The following is a 14,341-nucleotide window of genomic DNA, read 5'->3' on the forward strand; positions in this document are numbered from 1 at the left end:
GGAAGGTATCTTGGGAAGTCATCCCTAGTGAGTACCTAGAGCATCCAAGGAGCACTAATAGGTTTTAGGTTCCTAGGAGTATATTCTCTACACCCTAGATGGGTTTAGAGAGTGTCAACTCAAATTGGAAAGGTAGTTAACCCAACCTTAGTAAAGTTGAAACTTGAGAGCATTTCCAAGGTTATTGTTAACCTTTAAAAATGAAAATATTTTTTGTGTTACTCTTTGAGAAGAGCAAAACATGACAAAATTTGAGGAATTGAAAGTAATCTAAAATTGGTACACCTAAGGAAACTATAAGAAACACCAAGTTGAGATTTTGGTATCTTCTTAGTGATTTAAGGGAAATCTAAGTGTTAATCTAAAGTGTTACTATTTGGAGGAGTAAAATATGCCAAGTATTGAGGAATTGGACTTAAATTTAAATTGACACAAATGCAAAAAGAAATACCAAGTTGAAAATTTGGTATTCTATTGAGGGGTTAAGGAAAAATTTAAACCTTAATCAAATTAATTACTCTTTAGAAGAGTAAGTTGTGTCAAACCTTGAGGAATCACATAAAAGGTAAGTTGGCATACTTGGAGAAAGGATAAGAAATGCCTAGTTGAGATATTAGTATGTTCTTAAGGGATTAAGAGCAAAATTAAGTCTCAATCTAAATGTTTGATCCTTAAAGAGAGTAATATGTGTCAAACAAATATTTGAGGATTGAATTCTTAATTTCAATTGGCACAAATAAAAAAGGGGTAAAAGAAATGCCAAGTTGGGTTTTGGCATTCCTTCAAGAGATAAGCAATCTAGGCTTAATTTTAAGGTTTTAGCTAAGGTTTAAGGACACTTAGATAGTTATCTAGGTATATTTTATTTATGCTAAAATGACATAATTGATTGCCTATTATATGTCATGACATCATGTGTTGCATTCATATTTTATTATAAAAAATATAAAAATACCATGTCATGTCATACATACATCATGTAGCTATAGCATGTTTTTCATTTGAAAATTACTTATTTTGATGTATGTCATTAATCATCATACATTATGTTAATTTCCTTGTAATTAAGGACAGAAGACATTTATTAAGAATGGTAAATATCCCAACAAGTGGGATTACATCAAATGACATCCTAGGTGGATGATCATAAGTCTCATAATGCCTAGATAGATATGCATGATCCCTTAGTTTAGGGCAAGACCAAATATACATCTCACAAAGAACTATAAGGTGACTTGTATGTATTTTAATATACGTTAGATACAAGTGAGATGTTAAGATGGTGAACAAAACTCAAGATGTTGATTTAGTACATCTTGTTGAGTTTTAAGTTCATCAAAATACATAGTTATGTGTTTTCCAATCATTAGAAAAGCTAATGTACAAGTCATGTGCATTGAGCCTAAGGAATATGGTTGGATATTAGTTTTGAAAATGATTTTAAAATGCTTTTGGAAAATCTTGGTGAAGACTATCTTTTGATAGTGATCATCATTGAATAGTTAGACACAAACTTAAAAAAAACACTAGAGTTTTTACAAGTTTTTAAATTTATGTCAATCTTTGAAAATAAGAACTATTTTCATAGAAAACTATTTTTTCTTGATAAAGTATACCCTAAATAATATCTACATAAATTTTCATGAATTTTAAAATGTTATAGAATTGTTGGAGAGTTTCTAAATTTCGTTGAAATTGAATTTCAGGAAATCAGAAACCCAATCGATTAGCTGATCGATTGGGATGAGTTCGATTGATTAGCCGATTGATTGGGAAGTCAATCCCCGCGAACAGAAGGTCAGTGAATCGATCAACCGATCGATTGACCCAAGATGGATTGATCAGTGGATCAATTCAGAGGAAATTTCTGCGAGCAGTAGCTTGCGGAATCGATCAATGGATTGATTGAAGTGATTTCAATCGATTGAGTCCCAACTTCAATCGATTGAGAAGTCTATTTTTGATTGGAAAAGCCTAATTTCAGCACTTCAAGTCACTTCGAGTCCCGTTAACCACTCCAAATCCCTTGGAATACATTTGTATACGTTTAGGGGGGGGGGTTTCATGATGAAAACAAGTATGGATTGGTTAAGAGAAACCAAAGTGAAGTTTAGGATAAGGTTTAGTTTCAATTCTGAATTTTGGAACCTTAAAACTTCAAGTTTTGGTTTTCAAGGGTCCTTAACCATTCCTAACTATTTGGAATATATTTGTATTCACTTAGGGGGAGTTTTTATGATGAAAACAAGCATGGTTTGGTTAATGTAGACTTAGGTGAAGTTTAGGTTGAGGTTTAGTTTCATTATTAAATTTTGAACCTCAAAACTTCGAGTTTTGATTTTCCTAATTATTTAGGAACCCCGAGTCATTGTTGGTGCAATGATAGAAGTTGGATCATGTTTTTAGGGGGAGTTACTCTTTGAAAATATAAATATCTTTTCAAAGACCTTAGAAGGTGGGTTAAACCTTCGTGTTGGATAATACTCAGGGTCGAGTATTGGGGAACAATGAAGATTAGATATCTTCATCGATTAGGATGATAAATGCTCCTGAATGAGCATTGTGGAGTAGATTACTGCTCAAGGAGGAGCATTGGGTTAATGAAGGGGATCAGACCTTCATTGGTAAAGTGAAAAATGCTCTTGATGAGCATTGAGAAAACGTTGACTGCTCAAGGGGGAGCATTGAATACAATGAATGAGAGTTTTATTGGGAAGTTGATGAATGCTTTAGGATGAGCATTGTGAAGTGAAGTAGAGCTCAAGGGGGAGCTTTGGCGGTAATGAAGAATATGAGATCTTCATTGTGGGGTTGTTAACAACATATGAGGTTGTAAACAACGTAGAGTTAACTCTTATGGAGAAAAGTTTGTTTTTAGTTTTTGATGTGTGACAAAGGGGGAGAATGAAAGGTTAAGTTAGGCCTTCATCCCAAGCAGGGGGAGTTTGCCCTCTAGGAAAGGGAGAAAATGAGGGAAACCTTCATTCATGCATTATCATGAAAGGGTTAAGGCTATGAGATTTATCCTTGGTATAAAGACGAGGTTAAGACTATGCGATTTAGCCTTGTGATAAAGAAGAAGTAAGGCTATGGGATTTAGCCTTTTGATAAAGAATAGGTTAAGGCTATGAGATTTAGCCTTTATATAAAGAAGATGTTAAGGCTATGAGATTTAGCCTTGGTATAAAGAAGAGGTTAAGACTATGAGATTTAGCCTAACTTAGAGGTATTATCAAACATCAAAAAGGGGGAGATTGTTGGGGTAATTTCCCTAGGTCAAGTTCGATGAGGTTGACTAAGCTTGAGTTGAGTCAAGCTTGAGTCAGGATTTGAGTTTTGATGTTTGACAATACAAGGAGATTGCTGGAGTAATCGTCTGGTTATGGAGATGGTCAAAGGGTTGACCAGGTTGATGAGAATACAAGTCAAGTAGGCCAAGGTTGACAGGAGACTTGACTGGGAAACTCCTAACTGGAGGTTAGGTGTATGGAAGTCCTAACTGGAGTTTAGGCAGTGGTGGAAGTCCTAATTGGAGTTTAGGCAGTGGTGGAAATCCTAACTGGATTTTAGGCAGTGGTGGAAGTCCTAATTGGAGGTTAGGCAAATTGGAAAGTCCTAGTGAAACTAGGCAGGAGAAAGTCCTGGTAAGGAGCCAGGCAATTGGAAAGTCCAAGTGTGATCTTTGCAAAGGAGAAAGTCCTGGTGAGGAGCCAGGCAACGGGAAAGTCCAAGTGTGATCTTGGCAAAGGAGAAAGTCCTGGTGAGGAGTCAGGCAAGTGGAAAGTCCAAGTGTGATCTTGGCAAAGGTTATAAGTCCAAGCATGTGGTCTTGGCAAGGTAAGTCCTAGTGTGACTTGGCAAGGAGAACTCGACAACTAGGATGAGGCCGAAGGAAGTTCCTGAAGGCAAGGCGTGAAGGATGGGGAGATATCCGAGGGACGCAAGGCTGATGGAGGAGGCTAGAAGGCTAGTTCAAGGTTAGTCGAGTGTGGTGGTATAATCCGACAACCAGGATGATGCCGAAGGAAGTTCCTGAAGGCAAGCTGTAAAGGATGGGGAGATATTCGAGGGATGCAAGGCTGATGGAGGAGGCTAGAAGGCTAGTTCGAGGTTGGTCGGGTGTGACCAAATGCTAGGCATGGAGACCCAACAGGTCACGGTTGATCGGGAGTTGGGTTTAGAAATTTGGACTTGAGTTTAAGTCAAGTCCAGGCTGGTCAATCGATCGGGTGTTCGATTGAACCAGAGTCCAATCGATCAGTGGATCGATTGGAGTGTGCTGTGATTGTAGGAAGGCCCAATCGATCAGTCGATCGATTGGGATGTGAAATTGGGAGCACAGAAGCTTTCCCAATCGATCGGGCAATCGATTGGGAGTTGCTAATCAATCGGTCGATCGATTGGGGAGCAGGAGTTCTCGCGCAATCGCAAGAACACAAAAAGGCTCTGAATCATTCGAGCGATCGATTCAGGCAGTCCCAATCGATCGGTCGATCGATTGGGAAGTGACCGTTGCATAGGAAATGATCGATGGATGGTTGGGATGGAGCGGTGCTGACGTGGCAATCGATTGAGGTTGATTTGGATCGATTGGTAGCACAGGATATAGCCGTTGCGGAGCGTTTTCTCCCCAGTTCTTTGCGAGCTTTCTTCCTGCGATTTTGCTGCGATCTTCAGTGACTTTCTCTGATCTTCACCGCCAGTTCTTGAAGGCTCTTGAGAGTGTTCTCTCAAGGTTCAAGAGGCAACAACAAGCACAAGTAAGCAAGAAGAGAGTGTATCCATTTGTATTTGTATTTCTCTTTCTTGTGTGAGTGTTGTGTTGTAGTGTGAGTTTGTACAAGGCTTCTCCACCTTCGGCTGCGACCGAGAAGGAGGTTTTCATAGTGGAGATAGTGTGTCATGTGTGGATCCTTGGATTAGTCATCTCTTCTTGAGATGAATACCAAGTAAATCTACTTGTTAGCGTTGTGTGAGTCTTGTACATTATTTCCGCTGCATATCATCATCAAGACAAAGTAAACTGACGCAAGCACGATGAACCACTATTCACCCCCCCTCTAGCGGGCACAAAGGTCCCAATAGGTATTCCTTTAGTCACACAAATAATAACAGTGACTCTATTGGGGAGGATACTATTAAATGTGTCTAAGTGTATACCATTACTTGATACTTAGTCCATTAAATATGATTGTGCCCCTTAAGTTGGAGAAGATCACACGCTCCTAAATAATTTCCTATAACCATCCATAAAGGAAGTTTGACCTAGTAATCCGCAAACAAACTCATCCGTTGTGGAGGGAGGTGTTGGGGTTGCAAGGTTGCAAACATAGTCCCACATTGAAAACACATGGGAAAGATCATGAGTTTATAAGAGAAAAGATATCTCCATTGGCATGAGGCCTTTTGGGGAGAGCCCAAGAGAAAAGCCATGAGGGTCTAGGCTCAAAGTGGACAATATCATGTCATTGTGGAGATATCTAAATTCTTTTCGATCCTACAATTGGTATCAGAGCCCGGATTGCCAGAAGGTTTAATCGCTGACTGTGCACAAGAGTTATGGTCTGATTGAGCCATGTGAGTATAATATTGACCTCGAACAAAGAAAGTGGGGGCCCCTATATTCGGATCAAAAGGACCAGACACCAGGAAGAAAGTCCTAGTTGCGACTAGGCAAGGAAGTCCTAGTAGGTCGGGTGGACCGAGGGGCAGGAAGACCTGGTGGGTCGAGGATCGGACGTGGGAAGCCTGTGGTCCTTTGTTTGAGGGGGGATTGTTGGGGTTGCAAGGTTGCAAACATAGTCTTACACTAAAAACACATGGGAAAGATCATAGGTTTATAAGAGAAAAGATATCTTCATTGGTATGAGGCCCTTTAGGGAGAGCCTAAGAGCAAAGCCATGAGGGTCTAGGCCCAAAGAGGACAATATCATGCCATTGTGGAGATATCTACATTCTTTTCGATCGACGATCGAACCCAAGTTTTGATAATGGCAAAGGGATTCAAAGTTAAGATTATTTGTTATCTAATGTGCTTGATTGAGCTTGCAGGAAAGTCCTAAGTGTTCTTAGGTAAAAGTTCTAGCTACGGTTAGGCAAGGTGAAAACCCTAGGGGGTGGTAACCCTAGGTCCTAGGGGGTGGTAACCCTAGGTCCTAGGTGGTGGTAACCCTAGGTGGAGGAAAACCCTAGGGGTGGTAACCCTAGGTCCTAGGGGGTGGTAACCCTAGGTGAAGGAAAACCCTAGGGGTGGTAACCCTAGGTCCTAGGAGATGGAAACCCTAGGTGAAGGAAAACCCTAGGGCGCAGTAAACCTAGGTCCTAGGGGGTGGCAACCCTAGGTGGAGAAAAACCCTAGGGGCAATAACCCTAGGTCCTAGGGGGTGGTAACCCTAGGCAGAAAGTCTAGTCGATCTGAAGGACCGGACTAGCACTAGGTAATCTCTCCTGAGGGGAGTAGGTGAGGACGCGTTCCCCGTAGAGGGAATAGTAGGCGTCGGGTTGACCTAGGGTTTCCAGTCGGAAATTCGAAGTCAGACCCGAACAGTCCGATGACTGTCAAACATTTAATTTATCATGTTTAAATCTGTTCTAACTTTGTCTTGCAGGGTACGATGTTGTTTTGGGACTACCATATCTTGCAGGTACAAAAGGAACAAGTTAAGCCTCAGATGAACAGTGTCTGAGGCGCCTCCATGGAGCTTGGAGGCGCCTCGGGTGCAAGTTGAAGCCAGCTGTCCAGAGGAGCTGGAGGTGCCTTCATGGGGACTGAAGGCACCTTGGACCAAGGCTTGGAGGCGCCTTGGAGTGGCTTGAAGGCGCCTTCAAGTGGATGAGGTGCGACCAGTTCGATGTTGATCCACGCGACTGACTTGAGAAGCTTGGAGGCGCCTTGGATGGTGTTTGAGGCGCCTCTAACACTATATAAAAGAGGAGTTCGAGCAGCTCCTTAAACAATCAACGAACAAGTGATCCTTCTTCCGTGTGCTGCTCAAGAAACATTCCATAACTGCTGTAGCAACATCCCAACAACCCGGAGCTTTAGATTTAGCATTTCTTGTTGTCGGTATAATTTTTACTGCTTTTGATTGTACTTAGATTGTAATAATTTTACGAGATATAGTTGTTTCCCACAGAAAGCGATCAACGATTGCGGGCATTGGAGTAGGAGTCACCCAAGGCTCCGAACTAAGTAAATCACTTGTGTTCGCGTGTTGTTTGTGTTATTATTTTTGTTGCGTTACTTGTCGTCTTTACGAAACCGAAACGAGTGAAAGCCATGAGCGCTATTCACCCCCCTCTAATGCTTTCGATCCAACAATTGGTATCAGAGTGGGGTCGCTTCGATTTGGTGCAACCACCAATCAATCAATTTTTTCATGGTATTTTCAGTTTTTCGGAGTCGACCGGAATTAGTATAATTACTATATTCCAATCTATTTCTCGTTTGAATCGGATTTGCTCGAAGCTAGTGCAACACCACTCGAGTTCGTTTTTTTTACATATTCCCGCACTACTAATCCAAGACCAAGTCTTGGAATAGAGTTTTATTGTTTTTGTCGTGCAAGGCATCAATGGCCCAACAAGAGGGTTACAACACCGTTCGCCCCCCGCTCTTCACCGGAGAAGATTTCGGGTACTAGAAAGGACGAATGGAGAACTTTCTAAAAATCCAGTTCGAGACGTGGATGATCGTCAAGACTGGATTACAACTGCTAACCAACGAAGACGGCAAGCCTACATCCTGCGAGAACTGGGAACCAACTCTAATCAAGAAGGTGGAAGCCAATGCCAAAGCGACCTGCACCCTCCAGTGTGGCCTGACCAAGGAGGAGCTCAACAGAGTTGGACCATTCTCGAGTGCCAAGGAGCTATGGGAGAAGCTAATCGAGCTTCACGAAGGGACCTTCGATACCAAAGTAAGTAAGCGAGATTTGTTATTCAATAAATTGTATAACTTAAAAATGCAGGAAGGTGAAACGGCTAGCCAGCTCCACGCCCGAATTCAAGAACTACTCAACGGACTCCATGCGATCGGACAGAAGGTTGATAATTGGGACATCATCAGGTATTCCTTAAACGTCTTTCCGAGGAACACCTTGTGGGCATCCATGGTAGATGCCTACAAGGTTTCTAAGGACCTCTCTACTATTAAATTAGATGAGTTGTTTTCTGAGTTTGAGCTTTATGAACAGACTAACTCATGTCCGACCGAGAAAGGGTTGGCTTTGATTGCAGGTACAGGAAGAGCACGCGAGTCAAAATCAAAACGTAGAACCGAACAGGAATCAGAAGAGGAACAAGATTCGGAAGACGAAGATGAGCTCACAATCGAAATCGTCAACCTGATGAAGAAACTCTACAAAAAGAAGGGCTTCAACAAAAAGGATGTCAAAAAGGCCATCCAGACCAAAGAAGCCCAATCAAGCCCAAAGGTCAAATTCGAGGTGACTTGCTATGGGTGCAATCAAAGGGGGACATCAAGGCGAACTGCCCAAACCTAAAGGATCCAAAGAAACCAAGAAGGAAGAAGGATCTGAAGGCAACTTGGGACGAATCTTCTTCCGAGGAATCCGACGACGAAGAAGTCGAGCAGGCAAGCTTCCTCGCATTGACAGCTCGAGACTACACAAGAAGCGAGGACGAATCGGAAGCCGAGTCCAAAAGAAGCCACGGATCCGTATCCGTTTCCGAAGGGCCAAACCCCTCTGTAAGTAAATGTTGTTTATACAGTTTAATCAATTATTTAATGCATAAAGTAGCTAAGTCCAAAGTTTGAATCAAGTCGTTTCTAAAGGAGTAACACTCCTTAAAGAAGTGATTAATACCGAATCCTTGACTGATCCAGGTCAGACTGGAACCTCAACTCAAGTTCAAAAACTTGAGGAAGAGAATTCCAACCTGAAAAGTCAAGTCAAGGACTTGAAGACCGCTTTGGAACGGTTTACACTGGGCTCCAAGAATCTTGACTTGATTCTTGGGACACAAAGAGCCGTTTATAATAGAACTGGACTAGGTTTTAAATCCAAAAGGAAATATCGATCCTATATATCCTTAGTCAACATACCAAATAGTAAACTGGTCCAAGCATGGGTACCCAAGTCCAACTTGGTCAATCAAGTTGGACTTGGTCAATATTGGATCCCCAAGGATCAAGTTCATTACCTTGATAACCCTAGGAGGCTATGATCCAGGGGGAGCCAAAAGAAAAACTGTCTTAATATATTAATAAATAAATAAAAACCATCTCAATAAATAATTTTTTTTAAAAAAAATTATATAATTCAAACTTTAAATTAAATAAAAGTTATAAAGGAATATGAACGGAGGCTCCAGAATAGCTGGCACCTCCAAAAGGTACCTACCTGCAGGGTAATTAGGACTAAAATAAAAAGGGCTAAGTTTAACTTGACCCACGGTACTGGTGAAGTATTGGATGATAGTACATTAGGGAAACTTAGTCTATGCATGTCTAGGAAGATATGACTTCGACCTGGTGCATTTGTCTAAGTGGAACTGACTGAAGCTACCTTTTATGGATACTAACTAGTTAGACCAAGGTTTTGTACAAAGTTCAGTGGATAGGACTATTTGGAAAACCTCGAAGGCATGGTTACTTTAATGATGTCGAAGTGACTCACCATAACCCAGAAGTTTATCCAAAGAATGTCTATTTGTTGAGCCTAAAGCTAAACTTGAATCTAACATAAAGTTAAAACAAACTCTACAATTGAACCTAATTCATCTCACAAAATTATAGGATCCCCTGATTTAAAATTTAGATTGGGTGAGATGACTAAGGATTAAAAATCAAATTAAATTAAATTAATAACTAAAAATAAAATAAAATAAAATTAATTATTAAAATTATTTTAAAATGATTTAAAAATTATTTGAAAAATTATTTAAAAATTGTTTTAAAAATTATTTAAAAATCATTTTAAATTATTTAAAAAATTATTTAAAAATCATTTTAATTTTTTTTTGAAAAATTATTTTAAAATCATTTTAAAAAAAATTATTTAAAAATCATTTTAAAAATTATTAAAAAAATATTTTTAAAATCATTTTGAAAATGATTTGAAAATCAATTTGAAAATTATTTGAAAATCATTTTAAACTTATTTGAAAAATCATTTTGGAAATTACTTGAAAATCATTTTAAAAATTACTTGAAAATCATTTTAAAATATTTAAAATCATTTTAAAAATTATTTGGAAATCATTTTAAAAATTATTTGGAAATCATTTTAAAAATATTTGAAAATCATTTTAAAAATTATTTGAAAATAATTTTAAAAGTATTTGAAAATCATTTTAAAAATATTTGAAAATCATTTTAAATGTATTTGAAAATCATGTTAAAAATTATTTGAAAATCATTTTAAAAAATATTTGAAAATCATTTTAAAAAATATTTGAAAATTATTTTAAAAATTATTTGAAATTCAAAACTTATGTTTTATATCAAATGCAAAGACAACTTCATCTCACGCTCACTCATAAGCTGAACATGCTTGTTAATCTGGAATGAATGAGTGAGATGAAAAGTTAGGAAAATAAACATTTTGTTTTAACCTCTCATGCTTGGACTCCTGGACCCAAAGAATTTATTAAGGCATTTATTAAGGGGGAGTGATTTTGAGTTGGTTCTAAAATTAGTTTTCTTTAAAATAAAAATTTGACTTGACTTCAAAATTAAAAACTATTTTTGACCTGTCTTTGAAAATTTGGGTTATTTCTTACTTAGTTTTAAAATTAAAATTATTATGACTTGGCTTTTAAATTACAACTCTTCTAGAATGTTTTCAAAGCTAAGCCTTTATGTAAAACCTCTTTAAGCTAAGTACTTAATCAAGTCTTCTTTAACTAAACTTAGTTATATTATTCTCTAAACTTAGCTATTGGGCAAGATGTTTTCTAAAAGCAATTGTTTTCAAATGCTAAGTTTTGCTGAAAACGCTAACTATTTTCCAAAGTATTTTCAAAATTTTATCAAAACAATTCTTTTTTTGAAAAACTAAGACTTTTTAAGGTTAAATACTTAACAAAACTATTATCTTCATAAGTTTAGCTAAGTCTTTGATAAAAGTATTTTTCAAAGTAAAAAATCTTAGCTAAACTAAGTCTTGATCAAATTTTATTTTTACTTAGTTTATTAAACTCCCTCTTTAAAAACTAAGAATTAGCTAAGTTACTTTTTAAAGACAAAATAACTTTATCCCAGCTAAAAGTATCTCTCAAACTAAAGGAGGAATTTTGTTTTCAAAATTTATGATAATATTTTTTGATTTCACCTAGCTAAAAGTCTTACAAGAAAATACCTCTAAGCTATGTGCTTATCAAAGTATGGTTAAACCCTCTATTTTTCTATCTTTTTGAAAGATAAAATAATAATTATTTCTGAAAAGTTAAGGTTTCTCAAAACAAGCTAATGGCCATACTCAATTTTTTATTTACTCTCTCGGTTATTTTGATATATGGCAAAGGGGGAGAGTATAAAATTCAAAGAAAGTTAAACAAATTTAGAGAAAGTTAAAGAAAATTTAAGAACAGTTAAAATTTAAGGGAACTTTGATTAAGGGGGAGTTTTTGTAAGCTTCTATTTAGGGGGAGCTCTGTATGCTGAATTTATGCTTATGCTTATTTCATCTTTTCATACTTGTGCTATCACTGTGTTTTCTTTATCTTTTATACTTAACTTTGAATTTCGATTGTCATAATAAAAAAGGGGGAGATTGTTGGTGCGGGAAGCATCCGACGATTGAACCCAAGTTTCGATAATGGCAAAGGGATTCAAAGTTAAGATTATTTGTTATCTAATGTGCTTGATTGAGCTTACAGGAAAGTCTTAAGTGTTCTTAGGCAAAAGTCCTAACTGCGGTTAGGTAAGATGAAAATCCTAGGGGGTGGTAACCCTAGGTCCTAGGGGGTGGTAACCCTAGGTGGAGGAAAACCCTAGGAGGTGGTAACCCTAGGTCCTAGGGGGTAGTAACCCTAGGTGAAGGAAAACCCTAGGAGGTGGTAACCCTAGGTGAAGGAAAGCCCTAGGGCGCGGTAACCCTAGGTCCTAGGAGGTGGCAACCCTAGGTGGAGAAAAATCCTAGGGGGCGGTAACCTTAGGTCCTAGGGGGTGGTAACCCTAGGCAGAAAGTCTAGTCGGTCTGGAGGACTGGACTGACACAAGGTAATCTCTCCTGAGGAGAGTAGGTGAGGATTCGATTTCCGTAGGGGGAACAATAGGCGTCGGGTCGACCTAGGGGTTCCGATCGAAAATCCGAAGTCAGACCCGAGCAATCCGATGACTGTCAAACATTTAATTTATCATGTTTAAATCTGTTCTAACTTTGTCTTGCAGGGTACGTTGTTGTTTTGGGATTAACATATCTTGCAGGTACAAAAGGAACAAGTTAAGCCTCAGATGAACAGTGTCCGAGGCGCCTCCATGGAGCTTGGAGGTGCCTCGGGTGCATGCCAAAGCTAGATGTCCAGAGGAGCTGGAGGTGCCTTCATGGGGACTGAAGGCGCCTTGGACCAAGGCTTGGAGGTGCCTTGGAGTGGCTTGAAGGCGCCTTCAAGTGGATGAGATGCGACTAGTTCGATGCTGATCCACGCGGCTGACTCGGGAAGCTTGGAGGCGCCTTGATGGTGTTGGAGGCGCCTCCAGCACTGTATAAAAGAGGAGTTTGAGCAGCTCCTTAAACAATCAACGAACAAGCGATCCTTCTTCCGTGTGTTGCTCAAGAAACGTTCCAAAATTGCTGTAGCAACATCCCGACAACCGGGAGCTTCAGATTTAGCATTTCTTATTGTCGGTATAATTTTTACTGCTTTTGATTGTACTAGATTGTAATAATTTTGTGAGATATAGTTGTTGCCCACAGAAAGTGATCAACGATCGCGGGCCTTGGAGTAAGAGTCGCCCAAGGCTCCGAACCAAGTAAATCACTTGTGTCCGCGTGTTGTTTGTGTTATTATTTCCGTTGCGTTATTTGTCGTCTTTACGAAACCGAAACGAGTGAAAGCCACGAGCGCTATTCCCCCCCCCCCCCCCTCTAGCACTTTCGATCCAACAGGAGGCACTCAGAGCCAACACGTAAGTTTTTTGCATCACTTACAAACCAGTAATGGAGACTGTGGAATTTATTTACTAATCCCTCTCTCACTTAATTATTTAAGGTGAGAAATTTTAACCATGCATACACACATCACAGCAAATAAAGCAATAAATATGGAAAAATAATTTTCCAACTATTATGACCTTTTCCATCACTGTCATTCGTGTATTGCCAACCCTAGTTGCTGTCATCTTTAGCCACCGCAATCGGGTCTAGTCGCCGCATATATCTTGCTTCTTTTTTCGCTGCGCCTCTAGTCCACCAATAGTACCACGCCTCGCAAAGATATAATCCACAACAAAAATAGAATTTTACATATATCGATCCTATATTCCACAAAGGAATGTTCATGTAATCTAGATCGAACAAAAAATGTAAAATCCTAAAACTAATACAACTCTTGCTGTATTTAAATACATACAATCATGCACACTCAAAAAAATACCCTCGACATGTTCGAGGGTCCAATCACATTAGAGTAATAATAGTTGGATCTAGGATGCCTGCAACCACAGAGTTAAATCTATTTGCACATCTTACTATTATCCTGCCTAAAATATGTATGACATGTGCATAATTAAACTGAAAACCAAACACAGAGAGACAAACCCTAGCTCTGATACCAATTGTTGGTTGCTATTCTGGAATATCGTACTAGTTTCCCTGTACAAAAATTTTGTACAAGTCCTGAACCATTCCTAACAATCTATTGTGTTCTTTAAAAATTAAATTTGGAATCGCAAACAGAACTTAACATTATTGATTCCAAATTCAACTTATTTGTTCTTAGAGATTTAGACTTGGATTGCAAACGATGCTTAAAATTATTAATCCAAATCCACCTATGTTACAAATTTGATTAAATATTTATTTCAGAGATTAGCTTCCAAGTCAAACATGGCGAGGCACTAGACCTTCTTAGTTATGGGAGCATCCACCAATTCCTAGACAAAGTCTTTCAACGAAATTCAATATTTAATTTCCTTATAGTAACCCTAGGTTTAACCATTAAGAGCAATCGAATCACAAGATTGAAAAAATAAAAGAAACATAAACTCGAATCATAAATTCGAAAACATAGAATCACTAGCCTCTTGTGTTTGGTATTTCAAGATCTAAACAAAAAAAATGAATTAGTTATGATGCGGAAACTAATAACCAGTTATACCTTTTGTAGCTTATAGACCTCATGATCTTCTATCATATTCCTCTTCTTATCTCAG

This window comes from Zingiber officinale, chromosome 8A (genome assembly GCF_018446385.1).
Source record: "Zingiber officinale cultivar Zhangliang chromosome 8A, Zo_v1.1, whole genome shotgun sequence".
Classification (NCBI taxonomy): domain Eukaryota; kingdom Viridiplantae; phylum Streptophyta; class Magnoliopsida; order Zingiberales; family Zingiberaceae; genus Zingiber; species Zingiber officinale.